Raw genomic sequence first — 8963 nt, 5'->3', positions numbered from 1 at the left:
GGAGAGGAGAGGAGAGGAGAGGAGAGGAGAGGAGAGGAGAGGAAGAGAAAAAGAAGAGAAGAGAAGGGAAAGAAAAGAAAAGAAAAAAGAAAAGAAAAGAAAAGAGACATTTGGTAATGTGAGTGATTTCCTACCTGGATAATGATAGAAGTACAGAGAAAATGTGTAATGTAATAAATTTCTTTATGGTCAGAATATAATTGCCCAGCATCACACAGTGTGACTTTTTAAAAATATTAACCAGCATGACAGTTTTCTAATGCTAAAAAGTAAAACAAAAAGCCAAGTAGGCCTTGGTCCTAAATGTCTTAGATTTGTCCCTCAGATCCAGTTCCTGTCTTTCTTTGTCCTGAGTACTATGAATAGACTACATTAATAGATTCCCTCTCTTTACTTCAAAGGCATTTCATCATCACTTGTTGATTTCTGGAACCTATTCGTGCTCTTGCAAACAGCAATTCATTAATTAATAGCAAATTGCCCAATTAAAGTATGAATTGAATGTTTCCTGGTAGATCTCTAACGGATAAGACATCTTTCAGTTTCATGGAAGGTAAGATTTGTCTTACTCTAAAAATGGCCTGATGGACACTACATGACTTTCATGACCTAATTCCACAGTTAAATAACTTATTCTAATTATACCAGTATAATTTTTATAAAATATTCAGTGTATGGTCCTTTATGACTTACCAAACATTTCAAGACATTGATGATTGTTGTAATATTTGACATTGTTTTACAAATTCAATGGAGATGATTCAAGTAGCTTTCTTTATGAAATGTTTGTTGTTGACAAGAATAGAATTGCCTTTATGTATGCCAGATTCGAAGAAGAAATCAAAAGAGAAAATAGCACTTATATTTAGACAAGTAAAAATGAAAATGTAGCATACCAAAACTTACGGGGAATGGCAATATTTATGAAGAACAAGTTCTAAGCAGGAAGTTTATAGTGTTGTGTCTTCAAAAAAAAAGAAAGATCACAAATAGCCTCAATTGACAATCAAGGACCTAGAAAAAGAGGAACAAGTGAAGTCCAATGTCAGCAGAAGAAAGGGAATAATAAAGAGTAGAGAAGAAATAAAAGAAAAAGAGAATATAAAAGAAATATCAAAAATAACACAAAGAACCCAAGAGGCGTTTTCTTGAAAAGATCAACAAACTTGACAAAATTTTAATGAGACTAATTAAGAAAAAAAGAAGACGTGACTCAAACAGAATCAGAAAGAGATGGTAATACAACTGATGCTATAGAAATACAAAGGATCGTAAGCCACTACTATGGACAACTATATGCCAACAAATTGGGTAACCTAGAAGAAATGGAAACATTTTAGAAAACTACAACCTACAAAAGCTGAATCAGGAGGAAATGCGAACAGACCAATGACAAGGAATGAAATAGGATTGATAATCATAAACTTCCCCCTAAAAAAGCCTAAGGCCAGACCTATAAATATAAAGTGTAATATACAAAGGTGTAATATCCAGTTACTAAGGTATAATATCCAAAACATAAAAATTTCTACAATTCAAGAGAAAGAAAGAAAGAAAGAAAGAAAGAAAGAAAGAAAGAAAAGACCCCAATTAACCCATTTAAAAATTGGGCAAAGCACTTAAATAGACATTTCTCTAAAGAAGACATACAAATGGCCAGCAGGTATATGACTAGGTCCGCAAAATCTGTAATCATCGTGGAAAAATGCCAATCAAAACTACAGTGACATACCACCTCAGACCTGATAGGATGGCTGTATACATGTAGGAAGTAAACACACACACACACACACACACACACACACACACACACACACACATCCATATTAAATTCAAAGACACACAAAAATTGAAAGTCAAGTAATGATGTAAGTAATGTAAACAGTAAACATATTAGCAGACATTAAGATTAGACAAAACACACTTCAAGTTGAAGAATATTCTTTGAAACCAAAGCGATATTTCACAATAACAGAAGTGGCAATGCATAAGGAGGAATACCCAAACCATGAGCAAAAGTTGACAGTGTTAAAAGGAGAAAAATACAATTCAACAATAATAGAATATTTTAATACCACATTCTAAATAATTGATAGCATTTCTAAATGAAAAATTCAGAAAGTTATAGGAATTTAAGCAACACTATTAATCAAATCAACCTAAGTGAAATCTATAGAATACTCTATCCAAAGATTATAGAATACACAACCCTAGGAAGTACACCTGAAAATATTTTAGAATAGACCATATTCTATGCTACACAAGTCTCAGGAAGTTTAAAAGGATTGAAAAAAAATACATATTTGACCATAATAAAATTAGAAACCAACAAGGAAATCTGGAAAATCTCAAGATACTTGGAAATTAGACCTGCATAATTCTATATAATTGCACAATGAGGTATCAATACACATCGACCTAAAAGCTATGATAAAAAGCACAGATAATAGCAAATGTTGGCAAAGACATAAAAAAAAAACCCTGAAATACCCCAATTTTGCTGATGGTGAATAAAAATGATATAGCCAATCTGGAAAATAGTAGTTTCTTTAAAAGTTAAACGTAAACTGACCATAGACCAATAATTCTATTCTTAGAGACAAATGAAAACAAGACAAATGAAAACATGTTCACAAAAAAGAATTGGATACAAATATTTATAACAGTATTTTTCATAATAATCCTGAACTGGAAACCCTCCAAAAGTCCACCATCTTGTGAATTGATCAACACAAGAGGTATATTTAAACAATAGAAGGCATTGCAACATTATAAAGGAACATTATAAAGGCATTGCAACATTATAAAGATTATAAAGGCATTCCTTTATAATCTATATATATAGAAATATAGATACATAGATATCTATAATATATAGATATAGATATATCTATAGATATATAGATACATATATAGACATATATCTATAGATATAGATATATATATATCTATAATGTAGATATTCATATCTACAATATGGGAGAACCTCATACATGTTATGCTAAGTGAGAAAAAAATACAAAAGACCACATACCATATAATTCTATTTATATGAAATGTCCTTAAAACGCAAAATTTTAAAGATGGAAAGCAGATTGCAGCTGCCTACATCTGGAGGAGTGAACAGAGAGTAATGGCAAAGAAACATGACAGAACTTTTAGTGTTTGTGCAAAAATGTTCTAAAACTGGATGTGGTGACGGCTGTGCAATTCTACAAATATAGAAAACTACATACACTTTTATAAATTTACAAAAATGAATTGGATGCATCAAATGGGTGAATTTTATGGTAAGTAAATTGCATTTAAATGAAACTGTGAAAATACGATGGGTAAAATTTAATTGATAAAAAAAAATCTTGCCAAAAGCAGAATTTCATCTCAAGTTTCAGGAAGGAAGTTATATTCACTTCTTTTAAAAAAATTAGACTTTGATATTGAGGAATCTGTGGTGTTTATTTGATATGATTAGTCCTCCTATAATGACCTCTTAAATGTGGCAAATGTTCTTCCGATAGCTTGGACACTAAATGGTTAAAAACAAGAAAAACTGATGAAATCGTAAAAGAAGACCATATTCTGTAGTTCAATCCACCAGGACAATCACAGATAAACTGCTATTACATTTTTTTATATATTTTGAATAACTATAAATGGCAAATACCAAAATTTCTTAAAAACACCCTTTGTGTGCACATGTTATTTTCAACGTATGAAATTGAAAAAAAATAGCATGACTTTATTTGGACATATAGCAATTTATACCTAAAGAACTATTTAATTAACCAATGTTCAAAAACTGAAACTAATGAAAAGAGGCATGTAATTTCCAATTATACATTAGGAAATGTTACACATGGAAGTACCGAAATAAGATGATAAAAGCACAAGCACTTTTTTTTTCCGCTTTAAACGACAGGAATTAAGAGCATAATTTTCTTTAACAGCCATTCTGGAATTAATGCTTCCAGATCATTGGAACAGAATGAAGACAGCAAAAATAAAGATATATTCTGCTTCAAAGGAAATCCCATTCAATCATGACTATATTTCAATACAGAGAGAGAGAGAGAGAGAGAGAGAGCGAGAGAGAGAGAGAGAGAGCCAATTAAAGAGAATTTCCAGGGGCACCTGGGTGGCTCAGTCAGTTAAGTGTCCAACTCAGTTTCAGCTCAGGTCATGATCTCAAGTTTTGTGGGAGTAAGCCCCGTGTTGCGAGCAGCACAGAGCCTGACTGGGATTCTCTCTCTCCTTCTCTCTCTGCCCCTCACCACATCTCTCTCAAAAGAAATAAATTAACTTTTAAAAATATTAAACAAAATAAAAATAAAAAATAAATTAAAGATAGAATTTCCAAATGTGAGTTCTTCTCTAGAATGGCTTCTGGCTTGGTTTGAATTGATAAATGAAGAATGATAACTCATAACATTCCCAATATATGGGAAATTTTCTTTTTTGGTGCACATCTAAATCGGCAAGCTTTTAAGTTGGAGCCCATAAATAAGAAAAACATGGTTAAAGTAAGAAATTGTCAGGGCCCTTATTCCCCTCACTGTTTCTTTGTTTTAAACTCAGGAAAATATAGAAGAAAAGATTCTGAGCATTGTAAGTTTCTCTAAAGCAAAAATGGTGAATATGATGAAATTAAGGCTAGACTTTGAGTCATCTTAGATGCATGGCATTTCAAGAATCTGTGCTTAGTTCTCAAAATGGGGGTGGGAATAAAAAAGAAACAAGCAACAAGGCCAAATATCTATGGGAATTCATGGAATGGTCAAAACTATCCCTAATCAATAAGTGTGCATTACAACACAGGTATACCTTCTGGTGTGACACCTCTGGGGGAAAAAAACGGGAATTTTTACCATTTTATCCTTCAGTAATTTCAGAAACACAAGACATACAGGGAAGAATAATTTTTAAATTATATTACCTTTTAACTTTGGAATATTTTTGTTGGCTTTTGCTCAACAAAGCCCTATATTAAACGTTTACTTAACAATTCTGAATTTTATTTTTCTTCAACACACTACATTTATCTAAATGTTTATTTATTTATGAGAGAGAGGATGTTAATTTATTTTTGAGAGAGAGAGAGAGAGAGAGAGTGCAAGCAAGGAGGGGCATAGAGAGAGGGAGACACAGAATCCAAAGCAGGCTTGAGGCTCTGAGCTGTCAGCAGAGACGCTAACATGGGGCTCGAACCCACAAACTGTGAGACCATGACCTGAGCTGAAGTTGGATGCTCAGCCAACTGAGCCACCCAGGTGCCCCCTCAACATAACACATTTAGACGATTTCATGGCATTACTTGACCAACACTTTAGTAAGCCTCTCCAATGAACAAAAACTGTACATGGCATATCTGAGAAAGCGAATATTTTTAAACCTATGTTATACTCCAGTAATCATCTCCAGCAAGTTGATGATATGAAGGAGAAACTTGGAATAAAAAGAACAGAATAATAGAGCATTTAAGAGCTAAATGGCCAAATTTGACATATTCGGTCAATTTGTTCCACATGTCAACATCAATAGTGACAACTTTACACTATATGGAATAAAAACCTAGTTAAACTGATAATTATTTCTGAAAAACCAAACACAGAGGTGCATACTTACTTGTGCTACAACTACTTAATCTACTAAATGGCTGGCTCTCTTCAAAACTAAGGAATAAAATTCTGACGAACAGAAGGACCAAGGCCAGCCATTGCGGGGGTGGAGTCAAAAAAGGAAGTAACAGTAAAATCTAATATATGTTAAGAAACAAAATGCAGAGTGCCATGGAAAGCATGAAAGAGTCCCTGACATGGTGTAAGGACCATGATAGAAAAAGTCCCATCTCCAGGGACAGTCACATTCTGAAGTACGTGAAGTTAAGACTTCAACATCTGGACATGGGGTGGGGGAGGGGCACAACTTAGTCCAAAGCATATGCAGAAGAAGTTGAACTTAATGTGAAGGACAATGGAAAGTTTCTGATGAAATTTAAGCAAGATGATGGCAAGACCACACTTTTTGCCACTCAGAAAAATAATTCTGAACACACTGGATCAAGGCTTGAAGAAAGACAAAGGTAGATCCAGACACCCCAGATATCGGAATGTAGAGGGATCTCGTGACAGGACAAGGACAGTGCCATGAAAGAAGCAGCGAAATTCATATGATGACAACATAATTAAAAGAGGAAACATAAAAAAGACTTGGTGACTACCAAACAGGGTGCCAGAAGAGAGAAAGTCAAACATACTTCTCAGGTTTCTGACCTGGGTTAGTTGGCAGGTGGCAGGGCCACTTAGTGAGATCACCAATTGGGAATAAAGACAACGTTCAAGAAAAATAGAATCCTAGTTTTGCAAACAAAATCTAAATTGCCTGTAAAACCATAAAGCGTAGAGGTCTACGCTAGAGATAGGGACACAGAAGTCAACAATAATTCAGACTAAAATATTAGTATTGAAAATAGATGAGATCAGCCAGCTGGAGGTTTATCATAAGAGTGGGGGAATATGCTAAAAATATACAGGTACATAAAAGTCATGAAGAAGACGAGCATTCTAACAGAGGTCTAGGAATGACTAAGAAGAAAGTTGTGAGAAAAGCATGAAAAAATAAAAAGCAGAGTCTTGCCAGAAATTCCAAGTAAAAGGGCAATTTGGGGGGGGGGAAGGAAGAAAGGATCTCATCCATGTACAAATGTTTCAACCATATTTTTACTATCATATTTGATACTTCAAACTTTTACCTCTGCAGAGACATTGTCGCCATAACATGAGTTACTTACATAGCATCCAAACTGATCTCACTTTCCTGTTGCTCCACTACCATCTATTTTCAGAAATTCAGCCAAAGTTTTGTAAAGTCCTATCATATTCCTCTGCAAGTTCAAGCCCTCCACAAGTCTCTCATTACAGGAAAATATGTGTGTGTGTGTGTGTGTGTGTGTGTGTGTGTGTAATTTTTTTTAATGTTTATTTACTTGAGAGACAGAGACAGAGACAGAGAGACCAGGGGAGGGGCAGAGAGAGAGGGAGACACAGAAACAGAAGCGGGCTCCAGGCTCCGAGCTGTCAGCACAGAACCCGACGTGGGGCTCCAACCCACAGACCGCGAGATCATGACCTGAGCCGACATCGGAGGCTCAACCAACTGAGCCACCCAGGCGCCCCACAATAAATATATTTTTAACTATCATCTACAAGATCCTGCCATAGACCTTGTCTAGGGTTCTGATGGCAAGTTGAGGCAAGATTCATGATTCAATAGGTTGACTGCACTGGTCTTCTTCCTTTTATTAAAACATGTTAAATGCAGTGCTTTATTAGAATTATAGCTTCTCTGTTTTCCCTACCTAGAATCCTCTTTCCACCTAACTTTGGGTAGTTTCCCTTCATAATTCAGATCTCTCTTCAGATAGTGCTTTCTCCGTGAGACTTTCCGTGATTTAGTACACAAAAGCAAACAAACAGAAAAAAACAAACAACTTTTCTCATTCACTGTCTTTCCTTCACAGCACTTAATATTATGTAAAACTATTTACTTATTCACTTGTTTATTGCCTGTTATGTCTGTTTCATATAAGCTCTACCTAGACATCAGATATATGGGATATATCATAAGCACAAAGTAAAACTGCAAATAAATCTTAAAGTGTTTGCTAAATGATTGTTTATATTGCTTGGATAAATACTATTATTGTTATTTTGAAACTATTAGATCTTTTTGCAGGATTAAAGAGATAAGTAATGTTACCCTACTTTATAAATAAGAATTTTCAATTTAAAAGTAGAAACCAATATAAAACTAAGCAAGTTATGTAAAAACGAGAAAAAAACTTTCAATCACATGTGAACTGAAAATTGCAGGATGAGTTCATAATCCATATTCAATTTTTTATAAAGAATATATTTTTTCCCTAGTTTAGAAACTGATACCAACTAAAGAGATTGGCAACCATTAGCAGGAAATAACCTTAGCCCTCAGAATGTGGTCTTCAAATATCATTTCCCAATAAAAGAAATCAGGGTTCTTGGAAAAATGACTGACTCTGGGTCTAGGGCCAGACACATAAAAAATATAATCCTGTGATAACTTTTATACTAGGAAACAAGAAAGTATCAAAGAACATACACTTACCATCAAAATAACAAAAGTGTCAACTTGAAGGGAATCCCAATAACCAGAAATGGGACATTACAAAAATAAAAAATAATAATGTCTGAGACAGATTGAAACGTATAAAAAACGTATAATCTAGGGGTTCATAAAAACATTAAAACTAAAACTGAGAAAAAGGAAAGAAAAGGAAAAAAACCTAACACCTACCAAATACCTTAATCCTGCCTGTTACCCATACCAGCCGGTTTTAATGAACACTGGCAAAGAAAGAGATCACAGCCAGCTTTTATACTCATTTTCTTTTCAATAGTTTATGAGGAAAAATAGTAACCAAATAGTTTATGAAAAAAATTATTTGTACAACAATTCCATCTAACAAATGAAACATGATAGAATATCATCATTTTGCAATTCCTAGTAAGTACTGGATTTAAATAATGACCATATATATGTGCTAAAACCATTAAATGAATAACTAATGGAGGACTTGGTAAAGATGTATCAGACCAACAATAACTGAGCCCAGTGATGGATCTTCACATCACACACACACACACACACACACACACACACACACACACACACGATCATCAGACTGAGTATGTCTCTCAACATAACATCAAGAGAAGTATACAACAGCAACTATAGAGTGTTCTGGGCAAATATTGACAAATGTTTAAAGACATAACATAAATTAATCAGCTGACATCCAAATGTGGAAATACCTACATGACAACTGAACCACTTTCTTTAAAAATACATGGGAAGAACATGAGTGCGCAACTCTTCCAGATGAAAAGATACATATAAAACATACCAATTATGACTTCACTCATATAAGG

This window comes from Herpailurus yagouaroundi, unplaced genomic scaffold, assembly GCF_014898765.1.
Source record: "Herpailurus yagouaroundi ecotype Mexico unplaced genomic scaffold, PumYag 29, whole genome shotgun sequence".
Lineage (NCBI taxonomy): Eukaryota > Metazoa > Chordata > Mammalia > Carnivora > Felidae > Herpailurus > Herpailurus yagouaroundi.
The sequence above is the reverse complement of the archived record's forward strand: the minus strand, read 5'-3'. Positions refer to the sequence as shown.